This window comes from Schistosoma haematobium, chromosome ZW (genome assembly GCF_000699445.3).
Source record: "Schistosoma haematobium chromosome ZW, whole genome shotgun sequence".
NCBI lineage: Eukaryota > Metazoa > Platyhelminthes > Trematoda > Strigeidida > Schistosomatidae > Schistosoma > Schistosoma haematobium.
The window spans coordinates 48,909,362-48,920,684 of record NC_067195.1 but is presented as its reverse complement, the minus strand read 5'-3'; positions in this window follow the sequence as shown (position 1 = coordinate 48,920,684).

Here is an 11,323-nt window from a genome sequence, read left to right as displayed (position 1 = left end):
CAGTCGGGGACTTTGGTTCTATTGGCCAACCTACTGAGGATACTGAGTATACAATACATTGCATATTTTCCTTCCAGACATCTGGTCTGGCTTGATGTGATAAACGTTCGTTATCGTTAGCTACATGGTAATCAATGGCTAGAGCTGAATGACCACTTTTACCTAGGGGTGACGTATGGTCAATGTTTGTTAAATCATTCTTATAATGAGTCAACTTGAGATCTAGTCAGGATGATTCGGAGTCCAAGTCATACCTACTTGCCCTTTTCAAATGTTGCACTAGAGCACATAAGATAACCGCATCAAATAGTTTCTTTTCGAAGGAATTATCTGACAATTCAACACACAATTTTTTCCAGTCTACTGTGGGTGTATTAAAGTGTCCTAAAATCAAACATTTACCCCTTGATTATCAAGTGCTTGAACCGTCTGGCATAACATCGTTTATCTCGTAGCCTAAACTATGGTACACCAAACCAGTCGGCAACCATTGTCCTTTACATTTCAAGCAGCATCCCCATTTTCCTGGGACGTGCTATCGATAACGGTGAATGAGATAACATTCCCATCGAATAGAGCTACGCATATTCCGCTTGGCTTATGTGTTCTGTCGACACTCTCCTACATTTATCTGCATAAAAACGTCCTTATATTTAATTTCTATATTCACAGAGAATAACTGTTCTCGACAGAACGCACTTATAAGACAATCCGTCTCAAAGCCTCCACCTGACACTGACGGATGGTAGGGGATAACCAGATTATATAATTTGGGTGGCCAGCGAAAGTCGGACTTACATCAAACCAATTCCCAAAGGAGGTCGATGCAGCGAATCTACGATCTACCAACAGGTATACCTTCTCTCCATACGTTTAAAAATCATGAAGTCCCTGATATGCGATGGTATACACGAATATTTATTATCCTTAAACTTGTTTTCACCCCAACAGCACGGTTTCACGAAGGGTCATTCTAGTATAACCAACCTGGTGGCTGCGGTAGACAGATGGACAACCATCCTTGGTCGAAAGGGGAAGGTTGACTTCATTTACCTTGACTTCTCAAAAGCTTTGATAGGTGTTGGGATATTCAGGAAAATATCCCAAAAATTATCCTGTTAAGCCTAATGCTATCCTTGGACATGAAATGGTATCGTCTTATTGGTCAATATTTATTTAACGTGTTATTTTCCTGTTGGCCAATATTGTACAATGTTATTTTCTATTTTGTGGTACGTTGTGGTCTGCTTGACTGGTATATAAACAAAGTGTGTTTGAAATATAATGATTCATAACTCAGAGGCTGTGACTTGTGTTCTGGACTCAACTGGCTGGGCTAGACAGGGAAGCGAGACCAATCAGAACCCTAGGTCGTTCTACGTGTTTGCGCGTCTTTGGTCCGATCAATAATTCGCTACCCTTAATCAGCAGCATTTATTTTTCACGTCATAACAATAGGGTCAACCATGTATGTCTTATCAATAAGCTCAGACGACTGGGTATCAAATCACCTCTAAATAACTGGCTCACTTCACATCTAAAAAAACGATATTTTAATTACAGAGTTAACTCCACTTTCTGTCATGCTATGGAATGTACTAGTAGGGTCCCCAGGATTCAGTACTAGTGTGGTTTTTGCTACTTATACCGACATAAGTAGAATATGACGTTAGTCGTGAACACAAGGTCTGGCAGCAGAGAACAAGAGGATCGAACAGTAAAGAATGGGAACAGAATGCAATTTTTATGCAAATGCAAGAACAATGAAGTGTGAGTCATTAAGAAATAATTGATGGGCAGTTTTCGAATTACGTATTTACTATTTGATTGTTAGATTTTGTTAACAAGTCCTGTAATTTTGTGTCAAATACATTCGATTTTACCCCGCTGGTGTTCTTGTCCACTACATTAGGACCTATATATTTTTGATTTATATATACGATATTCCACAACAGCTGTCGTTTGACTTATTACTTTTTGATGATGGTGTGAAACTTTGGAAAGAGATACACCAAGAGGATACACTGGCACTTCAGGAGGATCTGACTGGGCTTCAAATTTGGGAAGAGGACAACGGACATACCTTCAACACTTCAAACTATAAAGTAGTCCATCTGAGACATGTTGCAGACTACAGTTACAACTTAGGAAACTCCTCTCTAGAATTATCCCAAGTATAAAAAGATTTAAGAGCGCTGGTACCCTACGGTTTGAAGTCTTACGCTGATTGTGACAAAAATGTCTTTGGAGCGAGCCTCGTAATGGTAACATTGAAGTGCATTTTTGGCCAGTTTGACGGAAGAACTTTCTACAGAAACTTCAACAGTTTCATTCGTCCCCATTTAGAGTAAAGAAAAATAGTATTTCCTCCATCACTCCACAAGGATCAGGTCACTGTGGATCGTATCAGGCGGTGGGACACGTAATCAGTTCGGGGAATCAAATTCAAACCTTATTGATAGCGCCTTCATTCACTAAATCTCTATACATTAGAGTATAGGCTTTCTGGACGTGACCTCCTAATGACTTACAGCATTCCTATCACTTCTGGACATCCCCTCAGACGCCTACTTATGTTTAGCTCCAACACAAGTCTAAGGAGTAACATCTAGAAACTAGAGACACAACACAGCAGAACGGACTGTAGAAACAACTTCTACTCCTTAAGTGTAGTCAAATATTGGAATTCGCTGTCGGCTGAGCCAGTTAAGCAACTTCCCATTGGTGCTTTAAGAGAAAACTTGACATATTCTTAAGAACTAAGGATAATATTCTACTATGATTAACCAGTTTCATTTTTCTTTATTATCGGTAATATACCTAGGTTCCTGTCTGGAGGTATTGGTGATCTAATGCTACTAGATACGGAAGCCTGTTAAGCTTAAGCTTCCTCTGTTCAGTCCAAAACCACTGAAACCATTTGCCATTTCTGTTCCCATGCTGAAAATGGATTTTTCGGTGCCCGATCTTGGGATTCACTAAGTCTTACATGCTCAAGAAGCATGTATTTACGTATATGACTTCAATGGTTCTTGGCTTATGTATTTTGTGTATGTAGGTATAGATAAAGTGTATGCACATGATTTTACAAAACGAATGTAGCCCGATAAACTATCTCCCTTATGTTTAGTAAAATAAAAGATACTAAAATCAGAGGTTTGATCCTTCGGGTAGAAGACATAACAATGAAACCGGTAACCATACTAGGGAGAGGTGACTGTTAACCCTACCTGAGAAAGCTTATAGTTGTATGTCACTAAGTGCGTGAACGAAAGTATTGTTACTAGTGGTATGCATGTAACGGGCAAGAAACAGTCAGTAGCAAGTACGTTAGAAGTGTGTGGTGACCATCAAGCTTCCAAGGTGGATGAATATATCTATATCTATGCTATTGGATGCATGAGTGAAAAATTGTGTTTTACCTGTATATATGTAACGTAGACTTCCTCTTCGCGCGACACCTGCGCTCCACGAAATAATATCCATCCACTGGGTTTGTGAGACTTGACAAACGGAGACTATTTTCAGGAAAGGCGATATGCGACACTGAATAAGGCTTGACTAAACTTAATACGGCTGAAACACCATCTTATTTAAGCCACCATTGTGGCTTGTTCACAAAATCAGGATTACTTTAATTGTCCTGATGTGAGAAACGGATCATGATATAACAGAGTTATTTTACATGCACAGTGGTACATTCAAGTAATATTACTTCTATCAGACGTAGTATTCTTGCTGTTTTTTAAGACTTGTCAATAAATAAAAGTAGGAATGGACTAGCATCCAGCATTAAATGAACAGAAAAAATTTCGTCGTGGCGTTAAAAATACGATTGATTGACTATATTTATGTTAGACAAAAAGAATAGTTGTGTGTTATTTGAAATAGAAATCGTTAAGCCATAAAATCAAAAAGGTGAAGCGCTACCGAAAACTTTTAAATGCTGAAAAAAATTAATGGTTACTGTCAATTAGAGGTAGTATACATTCACTGAATCTCCTTAAAAAATGAACATCTTATTAAAGTGCGCAGTATATTATCTCATGTACATGCCCGATCATTTTAAATTGAATTTAGTTAGTAATAATTGAGAAACAAGTACGGACTGATTGCTGTGATCTACTACGTCTTCCTGCTAGCTTTCTAGTTGTTTCAGACAGTTGTCTCATACTTCCTTTTCCTATTGACTTTTCTACTGAATTTTTCATATCTTCCACATATTTTTGTTTGTTACCTCTAATATTTCTCTTCACTCATTTGTTTGCTTATGTATATTAAGCTCATGTCATCGTCTACTTTGTTCTTGTTTTGCTGTTACTGGCTACTGTCTTCCTTTTTTTCCTTTATTGAGTCTTAACTAGAATATCTTGTAAATTAAAAGTTGTTGGTAATCAGACAATACTATGTATACTAATGTAAGTTCTACAATTGCATATTATCTTACATTTTCCATGGTTCTATTTAATTTAATTAATAAATTAACATAGATCCTATTGCTTTAGAACTTTTATTTTCACCGAATTTATGCAAATACCTCATTTTCTTTAAAATATAGGTCTATAAAACTAACAACGAAATGTCTAGAAAGATTTTTTTATTTTTCAAAAAAAATTGTAATGCATAAAATAATTTATGTCAGTACACGGACTTATGATGGCATTGTTTAAATTAATTGACTAAATCATAGACAATTGTTTAAATTAAACTGACGGTAGTTTATTATAAAACTACACTTATTTAAAACTAAAATTTTCAAACTTTTATAATTAAATGTTCTTAGTTTGTTGTTAATGATTTAGTATTTTAAAAAAACATTATGATTGGTAAATACAGCTATAAATGACCAAACAAACAGTTAAATGTTCAATGTAGCTCATTTACATCCTAATTAGTATAAATTTTGATTTGTTTGTGTAAAATGCATGAGTTTGTATTTTTTTAAAAATTTATTTATATTTCGGAAATTTATAACAAACATGCTTAAGTAATGGATATGATCAATTTAAAGTAATAAAAACAATGTTCTATCAAATGAATTATATTTATAAAAAGCGATTTGATTGTTTGTTGTATTTCTTAACTAAAAACCTATTAATTAGTTCAGATTTATATAGTTTGAGATTTCCAGAGTACTATTTTATTTCATTTGTTTGTGGTTTTGAATAATTTCAGTGCTTCCAGGTTTTCCATGGTGGTCTAGCTTCAATTGACCCATGATTCCAACTAAATAAATAAAATCCTTCAAGACTGATTATATAAGATATCATTTGATAGATAGTTTCAATTAAATTGTCGATTGAATATTATTAATTAAGAAGATCTAGAAAGAAACCATGAAGTTTTAAACTTCTTGAAAGTAATCCACTCGAAGAATATAAAATGGTTTAAAGTAAATTTATGCGAATCGTATTAAGTTTTGAAAATTAAAACCTTGAGTCATTTTAGGTCAGTGAAATTTTACTTACTAATTTTGATTTTAAAAAATTGGAAATAAAACTAAGTAGTATGTGACACCAATAGGAAGTGGGATGCTTACCAGTAGAAGACTGATAAGATTCAATTGAAGAGAACAGAAGGGGAAACAGGAATAATTGTAATAACAGTATTGAAAGTATCATGAAGCATGCAATAAACAACTGATGGAAAATGTGCAAGTTATGTATTTATTGTATAGTTTTCATATTTTGCGAAAGAACTTTGTAATTTTGCATTCAAAAGTAAATTGGTCTTCCCCACCTGAATTGTCGTTCATTATATATTCACATTTGGTTAATTTATAACTAAATTAGTGAGATGAGATTAAAAATCGTGAATTCGATTCTTCATTATCTAAATAACTGAAATAAGATTTAAGAAATCAAATAAATTCCAGTTATTTAGGTACTATTTTCGGGTACGTGTAGAATAAAATATAAATTTGGAAAGTGAATGTCAGGATTGATTCATTCCCATCTGCTTGTTTATTCAGTATATTCGCCTTATTAGGTTCACAATCATTACGCTAGTAGCTTTTACAAGTATATTTCTTTAAAAAATAATTTAACCATATTGTAAAAACTCAATGTTTTATATTTTGTATATAAAAATAGTTGAGATAACGAGTCAACTAAAGCTGGACCACCATGGAAAACCTGGACGGCCGTTTCGTCCTATTGTGGGACTCCTCAGCAGTACGCACCCACGATCCCGCCTCACGAGATTCGAACCTAGGACCTTCCAGGTTTTCCATGTTGGTCTAGCTTCAGTTGACTCATGATCTCAACTATTGAAATTACTATAATATCCACAAAATACCCATTCGTATATATGTGTTTTAATTTCGAGCTGTGAATCTTTTTGCATACGTAAAATACTTCCTGTTTACCTGTATGCACTGTCACTAGAGTTGGTCAAAGTAACTCTCGAAATATCTTTGTCTTGCATTAAATACCGATTTGTGAAGGCTATTTTATGCTAACGTTCATTCATGTGCTCATCGGTTACTGATAGAATGTTTTAGTATCTAGGTACTGTAACCAGCTTCTATTTAAGCATTTAGTGTGTAAAATGTATTTTAAGAACTAGTCAGGGAATGAGAAATGTTTTATTAAAGTGAAAATCATTCACTCCCTGTAACTTAATATACTTGATCCAATATTATGAAGAGTATATAGACCCGTATTAAAGGAATGATTATGACAACTTGCTCTCAGAAACTCACATTAACCAAAATAAGATAATCAGTAAGTAAATTCCATTTTGATTATTTTATTCAATAAACTGTAGATTCATTCTATCTTACAATTCTTTTTATGAATATCTACACTGTTTTTTTTATTTAAATAAAGAATAAGGGTACAGGTTTCCAGTCCTGGAGTGAACATCGACTCTTGGATGCAGGTATATCCAGCTGACGAGTCTCAAATAGGATGAAACACGCGTTCTGGATTCCACTGCTAACTACTATCTATCTTTACTTATAAAGCATGTGATTTAGGGCCATATCGATTTTTCTAGAGTACACTATAAATTAGCATATACTAGGAACCTCCACAATGTTTAAATTATTTTCATAACTAATCTCATAATAAAACATTTTTAAAAACATATTTTATCAATAAATAAATAATTTTTATGACTGAATCATACCATTGTAGTTTGTAGAATATTTTGCGGTTCGTTTAAACAGTTATCCATCTTTAGAGTAATATTTTTATTATTGGACTGACATCAATTACAAAGTTATTGAGAAACAAACCGTAGCTTAAAGCTGATCCCCCCCAAATGAATATCTTCAGTTAATTAGTTCTTAGTACGACCAAACAATTTATGGAAATGGAAAATATGAATTTGGTGTCACCTTTTAAGCCTACAAATTGTCTTGGAATTAAATATTTCCATTGCCTATGTACAATCCAAATGATTAAAAATACAAATAAATTTGTAGATAAAGAACTTAGTTGTGATAAGCGATGTCGACTTGTCGAGTAGTCTGTGGTCGATAGTTGTAGTTGGGCAGGTGAACTGTGTCCATCCAAGAACTGCATACTTAAGGAGAAAAATTGGAGAAGATACACTAGTTATAAAGTGCCTACGTTTACTAGGAAAATAGATTATCTGACGGAGATGATCGCGGATTGAGGACATATTAGTCATTTTAAGGGGAGGGGATCGTTAGTTATGACTATAATTGAAGTGATAATAGTAATACAGGTTCATCCTGGGGATCTCTTGAAGCCATCGCAGTCCACATTCGGAAGCCCAAACTTTGTACTCGAAGGAAGTTCACAAACCTCTTTCTAACTTGGCGACCAATGGATATCATGGAAGAATAAGTCTAAATTTGCAAATTTTCTGAAATTTTCGTTCATTTGAATGTTTTTACATAGTTTTAATACTTGCTTCTATTCTTACTAAAGTTTACAATTATCAGTACATCAGTGGCATTTTTCAATTGTTATTATAAGTATTGAGCTTCTTATCAAGTATTTTATCAGTTTTATTCTTAATCTTGCAAATACATATTCAAATTTTTTAGGACGTAACTGTTATTTATATTTGATTTTCTATTAAATATTTTATCAACTCTACTATTATCGATCCTTAACGCACATAATCCAATCTGTTCATTTGTTAATTATTATCTTTGAACATTTATCATTTCATCCACTTCATTTACATGTCTTGTTAAACAATTATTTTCATAGACACTTGAACTTGTATTTTTATTAACACAATTATTTGGTATATATATATATGCATCCTATCCACACACGAACAACCCCAATCACCAACTGGAACAATCATCAAATAACGCACCTCGCACAACCTGTCCAACGATAATCACTATTTAATAATACCTACACACCACATAAAACAACTACAATTTTGACCAGAATACAACTCCAACTGATCAGATGGAGAGGTAAAATGAGGTGAAAACCGAGATCAAAATGAGAGAAGATCACTCATGTCAACCAAACCACACTCATGGTGCAATGGACGGTCTGAAGAACCGATTGCAGACGGACGTTCGATAATTCGATGGACTGATCGAAAGTACTGATGGGTGGTCGGTTTGTGTTTTTCATGGATGCATGGAAGAATGTATGCATTTGATAAACTAACACATTATATTAGTATAGAGCTATGATGGAAAAACAAATGAAAAGAAATATTTCTTCGCTCTATTAGTCTTTCTACTTAGTGTCTGACTGAGACGTTTTTCACCATACAATATTTTACTTTAAACGCTTACAGCTGTGACTTAATTTGGCTTTCGTGTTACCTAACGTTATCTAACTATCAATTAATAAAGAAATATTCTTCTTATAAATATCGCCACTCTGTATTACTATTATTTGTTAGATTTCCGACTACCGTTCACTATGTGTTTTACTATCTTTTTCTATGAGTGACCACATTTGTTGTCTTTTTATCACGTGATTTATTTGCCAATCGAACTACGACCGATATAATCTTAGCACAGCCAAACCAATGACGTTCGACCGGTATGAGCAGCCTAGCGTCCTTATTGGTCCTTTGTTCGTCTAGCTTGTCCAGTTGAGTCCAGAACGCCAATAACAATTCGCAATTTACGAATCGTTTATTTCAAACACACTTAGTTTATATACCAGCCAAACAGACCGCATCACACCATGAAGTAGGGAATAACATTTATACAAGATCAAGCCAAAAAGTGGCTGTGAACATGAGAGGCTGTAATCAATAAAGTTAACATAACTTAAGAAGAGTAGATCGTATAATAATAACCTATAGGGTCAAAATGAAGTCCCCAAATGCCCTAGTACATCTGAGAGTGAGCTCTCCTTCTTGAAATACTCTCACATGGCCACGTGCATACAACCACTGCCAGGAAAGTCCCACTCACTGCCTCGTGACAGGGGTGTTGTTTACGAAATTGAGAGGACGAAAAGTGAGTGTCCGGCGCATTAATCGGGTTGGTGGACACGGAGAGTCCACCTACAGGAGTTGAAAAACCCTGATTCCAAACCAATAGTGCACATGGGCTCCAGTATCCTGAAGGAACAAATGGCGAATGAATCAATCGTTGGTCATTGGCTACCATTGGATTACATCTCTTTACGTTGCTCCACTGCCATGTAGATCAGACCTTTAGGTCAAAGGCTCCGGGTGTGGCCTCCTAAGAAAACCACCTGCTTCGGTTTGGGCACTCGAACAGTATCCCAGCCCTCATACAAAACGAATGATTTATGTGGCGCATATCTATTTGGTGCCTTCTTGTACCAATGTTTGTGTGTTTAAATAAATAAACATTATAAGGGGACTATAGATATACATAATCTAGTCACTGAATAGTTATAAAATAAGAATATATATATACGGTGTGTGCTACTTATATCGACATGAGTAGTATATGATGGTAGTCGTGATCAGTAGGTCTGGCAGCAAAGAAACAATAGGATCGAACAGTAAAGAGTGGAAACAGGATGCTATGGCCTTTTTCCCTTTGGATACGTTTCTCAAAATTTTTATTTCGATTCAATTTTGAATTATAACTTCATTTTATATGATCTGTGCATTTTAACAATTTAATTCCTAAATTTTCTTTACACTGATTTTATTAATTACACATTGTTAATATTAAAGATAACACAAAAAACCTATATTCAGTTATCTAATTTCGAATTCTCTTAGTTCTTAATCTTAACGAAATTTTATGATTAACCGATTACATAACCTTATTTTTAGATTCATACAGCTGATGAGCTTCTAACTGATTACTGTGAGAAAAATTATTATTAAACTAACCAACCACCATATAGAGTAAGCGAATTAATTTTATATAACTTGAAACTACTTGCACGTTAGATAAAGTAGATTGTAGTGTCGGTTGCTGTGTCAAGCCCACACAACTTATTCTAGCTTCCGGTCAGGCCAATTTATCCATTCTTCTTGAGTCACGTTTTGAGCTTGTTAATTATTCGCTTATCAACCTTGACTGTGTTTATGTAGGCGTGTTTCTTATCTTACTAATCAAATACCTGTAAATTACATTTGTTTGACTAGAAATATCGATTCACACTTGGTTAATGGAGTTGGCCTACTCGCCTCCTCCATTGCGCGTCATTCAGATTCGCTTCTCTCTCTCTCCTCATCTTCGCTCCGTCTCCCTGATTGTCTGTTCAGACCAAGGACTGGGCCATCACAACAGGTAAGCATGACCAATATAACAAGTATTCGCATAAAAAGCTCGGAGTAACAGAACACTATAAGTTTCAGTAATTGCTTGATTATATCCAGTTTGATGAGTAACATTTGGCTGTCCATTGATTGTGTTTCCTAAAATAGATAAGTCAGGGTGATTTATTTCTAGCTGCAGCACAATCATTTTTTTTACCTTAAAAACTCGGAAGATTAGAGACTGAGACCAGTCAGTGACGATTACTTAAAACTTCAGTATATAGTTCTGGTTTCAGGCACTACAGTCTTTCACACTAGTGTTTCGTATGTTTTAATAACCATCTTTGAAAATTTCGTTAGGGATTATGGTTAGCGATAAGAGATATTATACTACTGCATTTAGAAATACAACTTGTCCATCGGACAAGAAATCAAGAGATATAAATCTTATCACTGTTGAATCTACTTATACGAGAGACAGTAAAAGTATTCTATTATATATTACATAGTTTAGTTACTAAGGTAAATATATATGTTTACTGCACCGATACAGTGAATAAGATATCACTCGTATAAAAGTAAAAATAATTATATCTGTATTTACGAAGCCATCTTAACTGTGGAATCACATTAAAACGACCAAAACACCTATCATGTCTGGAATCCATTATTATTA